The sequence below is a fragment of the Lynx canadensis genome, chromosome C1 (genome assembly GCF_007474595.2).
Source record: "Lynx canadensis isolate LIC74 chromosome C1, mLynCan4.pri.v2, whole genome shotgun sequence".
In the NCBI taxonomy this organism is placed as follows: Eukaryota; Metazoa; Chordata; class Mammalia; order Carnivora; family Felidae; genus Lynx; species Lynx canadensis.
The window spans coordinates 93738049-93745538 of NC_044310.1; positions in this window are offsets into that span (position 1 = coordinate 93738049).

The window sequence follows — 7490 nt, forward strand, 5'->3', positions numbered from 1 at the left end:
ACGCAGCCCGCCCCAGCATGGCCCCCGCCACCCCCCCCAACCCACCTATGTCAGCAAATTGCAAATTTTGATTTAAGTTGCAGAGATTAGATCTGAAACTCAGAAAGACCCTGCTTGAGTCAAGAAAGAGGCCCAGCGCACTGGCAACAGAAGGCCTTCCTCATACTTTCTGGCAACTTTCCACCGCCTCACCCCAGGGCTGACAGCAGGTGGCCTTCTCCACACTGGCCCCTGGGTCTGGGCACCTGCACTTCCCTTGCTCTCTGCTCCCCCTGGGTGGGGTCTTCACTGAGGCATGTGCTCCAGCCAGAGACACTTCAGGCCAAATGGCCCCAGAAGGCGTTTCTTAAACTTGCTGGAGAGGCTGCGTTAAGTGTTCATCAAGCCATAAATGAACAGCTGCCTCTTGCCTTGAGCCCAAAGCCTGGATTATTCATTCTTTTTGGCTTTCGGATCCTCCTTTTGGATCCAGACAGAAACTGCTCCTTCCACAGCCACCTTACTTTGTGACGCGCCCCCCCCCACCCCCGGCCACCAGCCCCCCACACCCCCAACCTTTTTCTTATTTTGGTTGGGTGGGCGTGTCTCTTCCTTCCCCAGGCCCCTCCTTCCACCCTGGACAGAGTCCCTGGGACGCTGCCTGCCGGAGGCTTCTCCTGTTTCTGGCCAATTCCTTTCCCCCCCTCATCCCAGCAGCCTCGTACTCATTTTGCTGGCTCCTCTCCATTTTACTGAACTTTCCTTAAAATATCTCTTTCCTTTTTCTCTGTCTCCATTCCGTGATGCCCTGAGAAGTAAGCACGTCCGCTGGTTAGCAGCGTCCTCGTTGCTGCGCGTCTCCCCGGGGTTCTTCCATCTTCCTCGTCACCACCCTCCGCCTTGTCCAGTCTCCACCCTCAGCGTCATCATACAGATCATTTGCTGAGTGTGTATAATATGCGCCAGGCGCCGTGTAAATGCTCTGCCCACATTTTTTTTTACCCTTCATCCTCACAGCACGCCATTGTGGTAGATACTTTTATCCCATTTTAGAGGTGAGGAAACTGAGGGAGGCCCAGAGAGGTTGAGTGACTTGCCCAGGGTCACACAGTCAGTGGGAGTAGGGATTCTGACCCCGGGTCCGTCATGCTGTCTACCCACCCTGCCTACCACACACCCCGTGTCAACAAACATGTATCAAAAGCCGGAGGCATGGAAAGCACTTTGGGGAATAGTTATTTGGCAAGGAAACAAAGAGAAATGAGACGAGATTGTGTCTGTGCTCTCAAAGAGCCACCCCCTAGTGCCAGAGACATATGCGTAAACACACATAACATGGAAAGTGTAAGGGATGAACATAACCACACTGTTCTGAACACTTAGGAGAAGCGACTATTAGCGTGAGGGCCGTAAAGCCCCCTTCAGGAAGGTCTTGCTCGCTCACCTAAACAACAAAAAAAACACCTAAAGACAGAATGAGAGCATATTTCAAGGAAGGATCCTGCAGTCACCGCACAAAAGTGGGAATTGTTGCGGAGAATCTTAGATGTTTAGCGCTTGGGCTCTGGGTCAGACTTTTGATCGCCACGACCTTGGGCAAGTAACCCAACATCTTGGAGCCTCAGCCTCTCTATCGGCAAAATGGGGAGATACATACCACCTGCCTCAGGCAGCGTTGGGAAGCTTAACTGAGATAGTACAGTATTAGAAGGGGACTGAGCACAGCAACTGGCATGTTCTAAGGGCTCGGTGATTGTCATTCCCATAATCTTTCTTCTTGCCACAGAGTCCCTCACTCCTACCCCATGAGGAATAGTATTTATTAAATATTTTCCTAGAGTTAGGTGGCCTCACACAGGCTAACTCACTCAATGCTCAGAACCAAGCTGTAAGTCTGAGTTAGCCGGGGTTGGTTTTACATCGTTTTATCACAGGAGGGTGCCCAGGCTGAGCCAGATCCAAAATTTGCTCGGGGTCCTTTGGTTACAACGAGGCCTTCACCAAGACCGGTGGGGGGGGGGGGGGAGGGGGGGAATTTTCCTCTAGAAGAGTCACTAAGAAGTCCTGGAGTGTTGCCAAGCGGAAGCGGAGGCATCAAGAGCCAGGGGGACATGGGTCCCAAGCAGAAGTATCTGTGGAAGGAGGGGGCAGCTGGGAATCCTCCTGCTGACCCAGCAATTACTAAGCTGTTTTTTCACTTACAGCGGGGCAGGCCACCAGAGCCGCAGATCTTCCCTGGAAATGTCCACATCTCCGGCAAAACCTGCCCAGTCTGCACAGGACTGGGGCGGGGAGGGGGGGGAGGGATGCCTGGCTACAAGGCAATGGGAGGACAGTGGGAGCTGGCCTCTTATTGGAACGGACCTAAGATCGGAAGATAGTTGGACATACCTCAGAAGCTGGGCAACCCGGGCGAGGCACTTCTGACTAACCCTTGCTGTGGCTGTTTACAAACAAGAATGGCCATAATCACACACACATCCAGTGACTCCAGACAGCCATCGCTAGAGGCCACAAGTCAACGCATGACCTTGACTTGACAGACTCACAGATGCCTGGCGTGTGAACTCCTGAATGAATGAGGTGGGCATTCAGTATGAATCGCTGCCCAGGGAAGGAACACCGAACTGTCTCCTGCCTGACGGAGTTGAGTGGCCATGTCCTGGGAGCCCTTGGAGCCCCCTTCCCCACCACTGTGTTTGTGGTCCACACCATGTACATTTTTCACGGATCAGAAAGCCTTCCAAGCCAGCCCTGTCTGACCCCTCTGACGAGACCCCCACAGCCGCCACCTGCTGCCTCACACAGAGAGCCTGTCAACCATTGCTTATTGCCTGAGTCAGTGACGGTACCTGCTTGGCCCCTGCTTGTTTGCCTCCTCCCGCCAATACTTTTCCCCTCAGGCAGAATCCATTCCTGGGGTGGGGGGTGGGGGCTTTTCTAACCAGAGGCTTCCCCTGGGCCCCTGGCCATTGTTTCCTTTCAGGCCTTCCTGCTTCCCAGGTGGCTGAGGCTGTGGATTTCAAAGCAGGGCCACAGACCGTGAGCTCCAGGCTGTTTTTTCACAGCTTCTGCCAGCCCCGTGGCTCCTCCTCACCCTTCCCTGAAAAGCTTTGGCTGGAACCAGATGCCAATAGGCCAAAGCCTCTGTTGCCTGGCCCTTCACAGCATCCAAACCAGCAAACCAGGGGCTTCCCTGGGGCTGAGTGACCTCCTCTGGGAAGTGGGCCAGAGCCCAGTAAAGTGCTACCTCTTTAGCTGCTGTGGCTGTGTGAGGCCTGGGCTGCAGCCCAAAGAACGAGGGCCCAGCTCTGCGGCTGAGAGTGTCAGGGGGCGCAGGCCCTCAGGGACCTTGAGCTCACCGCGCTCAACCTCTCCATCATCCAGAGGAGGCTACCAAGCGCCAAAGAGGCACAGCAACCAGGATATAGTCGCACTGCAATCTGAGGGCAGAGATATGCTGGGCCAGAGCCCTGGGTGATTTCTACCACCCCAAAGCTCCTCGTGTCAGGACTAGAAGATCCCAATTTCTGGCTTCCACCTCTTTCCTTTGGGGTCCTGCCGTTAGACTTCCCCCAGTAGAAAGAAGGCCTCTTTAGTTTATTTTTGCTTCCAGTCTCAGCTTAAGAGGGACTGGAAAGAATAGTGTCTATAAGGAAAATACCATGGCTGTCCCCATTTTATAGATGAGGAAACTGAGGCTTGGGATGAGAAGTATTTTGCCCAAGGTGTCACAGCTAGCACATGGCAGTGCTGGCATTCCAACTCAGCTGGTTTTATCACATGATGCCGCTCAGTCCTCCTCAACCTCAGAAACACCGGCTGCTCCTTGGAGCCCTAGAGGCCAGCCTCACACCGGAAGCTGGATAATGGCAGAAGGGGCTAGAGGTGAAGGAGGGAGGATCTCAAAGGGAGGAAGAGACTCCTAGGTTTGGGCAGCTCACTCTAGAGATCGAGCTACTTTCTCCAAACAATGGCAGATGAAGATTCTAGAAGCAATTGACAAGGGCAAGAACTTTCCTTTCCCTGCCTCTTTTCTCTGAGCCTCAGTGTTTTAGTGTTTTCTTTTTAATCAGTAAAACTGGGGGTTCAAATTCGTTCTCCAAGATTCCTTCCTGATTCACAGCCAGCAAGCCTTAAGCACCGGAGGAGCATCAGTACCCACCATCCCTCTGCTGGAGAGGAAGGGGCAGCGCAGTCCTTGCTGCAGATGAATGGAGAAAACCCACAGTCTGAAAGAATGCATCAATGGGTCCTTGACTTCAGGTTCAAGTGGCCCTTCTAAGCATCACTGGGTCCACAGGAGGAACTGGTTTCAGGAGTGGCTCGTTTCCCGCTCTGTCCTCAGGCCCCTCATTCCAGGTCTGTTCCACCTCCCTGATTTGTCAACCCTCAAAGACCTCAAGAGACCACAGCCTTCCCCGGCCCTGGACTCTCCCTGTAGCAGGGTGCCGTGGGATAAAAAGGAGGGTGGAGAGAGGCCGTCCCACATCTATCTCTTCCTGCGACATCATCCCTGCGGAATGCTCTCACCCGGCCAAGACTGAGGACACCGGGGGCATCCCCTCCTCCCTGCCATGCTCAGAGGGCCTCTGCTTCCATTGTTATCCACGGCAGATGGTGCCCACCAGGATGGGGGGAGGGGAGAGAGAACAATACTCACATCATTCTTCCACTTCATCTTTGTAATCGCGCCACCAGTTTCTGGAAAAATAAACAGGTATGAAAATGACTTGCCCAAGGTCCCGTAACCTATAGGTGGCAAAACCGGGACACAAGCAAATCTGACTCCAAACCTGCCTCCCAAGCTCTGAGCTTGGTCAGGTCTGGTGTCCATTGTCTCACGTCGGCCAGTTAGCCCTTCGCACCCCACCCACCTGCAAATGGCTGTTTCAACCCTACCAAAGCAAACCCCCACCCCTCCCTTCCTTGGCAGGCCTCCCCCTGCCCATCCTCTCTTCTCTAGGAGGTGGCCTGGGGTGTGCCGAACCCCAGGAAACCCTCTGCTGGGACGAGATCCCTCCAGCCTTCTCCCCCTGGCCCTGAGTCCTCAGTATTTACCGATCTCATGCTTCCCTCTGCAAGCCGGGGCTACTTCCGCCAATCCAGGGGCCTGAGGGCGCCGACGCCCACCCCCTCGGGATGTTTGCGCCCGTCAGGACCGAGTGACCCAGTTTCCCCAGGGGAGAAGCTTGGCTGACGGCCGTGCAGCGTGGCATCTGCGTGTCTCTCCTGCCCTCTGCCGGTCGCCGGGCAAGAGGCTCCCGAGCGCAGGTGATCCCAGGAGGGTCCGCTGCGGGGTCATTGACGCTGGGGCGCGACAATGTTTGCCCAAGCACCTGAAGGAATGAGGGCATAGTGCACAGTCCCAGGTTCTGGGGCCCAGACCGGGACTGCCCTTGGCAAAACAGTGAATCCGGCAGAGCTGGGCGTGGGCTCCCTCAGCCTCCCCTTTGGCAGCCCTTTCCTCCCTCCCTGGTGGCCTCCCTCCCTCCGGACTTGCTGCCTTCCTAGGACCAACCAGAACTCCCAGGCACAGGTCAACTAGGCTCTCCCTACCTCATTGCAGGGTCCTCTATCTCATTCCCCACTGAGTGGCCTCAAGTCTCTGCTTGAATGCCTCTACCGACAGGGCACTCACTATCGGAGTAGCCTGCCACATTCTGAGAGCTATATTCAAAAGAATGATCTTCCTTTCTTTTTGACACTAAATCTGCCCCCTTGTCACTTGCACTCAGAGATCCAGTTCTTGCCTTTTGGGTGAGTGACTCTGAAGTCTGACCTGCCAGCTTCTACAAGACAGCAGTCGCATCCCCGAGACTCCTCTCCCCCCAGACACACTGGGCTCCTACTTCCTTGGACTTCCTTAATAAGGGACTCTCCTTAAAAAGCCTAGGAGACTCTTGCAGAAGGAATCTCCAGTGGTAGAATTCTAAAAAGTGGAGGTGCTTTTAGTCTGAAGGCCTTATCTACCTACTCCTAGAAGAAGCCATGATAACAAAATGGCTCTATTTTGTCACTATTTGCGCGGTGTTTCAGATTTAGGATTTACAATGCTCTTTTACAGGCGCTATCTGGATTGAGTGAAATCATTTTCATAACCATTTTAGGGACAAGAAAAGTGAGGCCTCAGACAAAAATTCTGTACATGCGATCATACAGTAGGCAACACATAGCTGGCACCAGGCCCGATCTCCTGACTCCCAAGCCTACCATCCTTTCCGCAAAGGCAGAAAAAAAGTGTTGAGCCCTTACTATATGCCAGACACTGGTCTAAGTGCTTAATGTGTAAGTTAATGCTCAAAACGCCCATAAAAGATAGGTACTATTTTTATTAACATTATTCTCATTTTCTTGCCAGGCTTGTAAGTCCAAAATCCAGCGCGGGAACCCATGCAGTCCAGCTCCAGAGCCAGTACTCCTAACCACTCCATCGTACCTCTGCCTGCTTGCCTGAGTTTGTGCACACATCTCTGTGTCTCTTCCAAGGCCAATGATGTTGTGGAGAAAGTTCTGGGAGAGATCCCCAGGGGCAGGGTGGGGAGACCTCCCTACAGAGGCAGCGATGACTTGTGGCATAGCCCAGAGACTGGCCTGGCTCTCCACTTTCCAGCTGAGTGACCTGGGGCAAGTCTGTCAATCTCTCTTCCCCCGGGTGTCATCAGCCGTAAAACGCAGGTGACACTAGTACCTAGCCCGTTGGGTTTCCGAGCGTTTTGAGTTAACATTTCTGTAAAGTGCTCAAAGCGGTGCATTTTTGTTAGTAAGTCAGGAAGGTTGGCCACTTGAGGTGCCTGGGAGCAAACGCTGAAGGGTGAATTAAAGCAAAGCGACCAAGGAGAGTCGTGGAATGGGAGGGAGATTGAGCGGGGCTGGGGATGGAGGATTGAGGTCCCCCTTGAATGACTTACAGTGGGACCTGCTCTTTTCCTGGAGTCACAGGTTCTCTGAATCAAGGCATCTAATCCAACCAGGCGGTAGAGGGGCAGGAATCTGTAAGCTCAGCCAGAGGCCTTGGAAGACCAGCAGTTCCCTGCTTCCTGCAACCACGGGACAAGTGCACAGAGTAAGTGACCCTTGGAGGCTGGGATTGGGAAAGGTTCTCTTTGGTTTCATAAGGCAACTTGACAGCAGGGACATAGGGTCCAGACGCCTTTCCACCGGGCCTCAATTTGCTTTCACATCTGGTGAATTGTTAGGAATGATACACATTGGCAACATACAAATCTGTACAGTTCTAAGATAACAGCAACACCGACAACAACAGCCAACGTTCATGGAGTCCCACGCGGCAGGTGCAGTCCTCCTGCACTCTCATTTGTGTTCACTCACTTAACTTCTACATCATTGCTTTGACATTGGCGTGAGCTCCGCTTCACCCAAGAGGAAATGGACACACCGAGAAATTAAAACACTTGACTGTCATCACACCGCGGGTAGTGATCCAAGTCGGAGCATGAGAACCAGACCCTCCGCTTCCAGAACCCATATTGTTCACCGCAGCGGGAAGT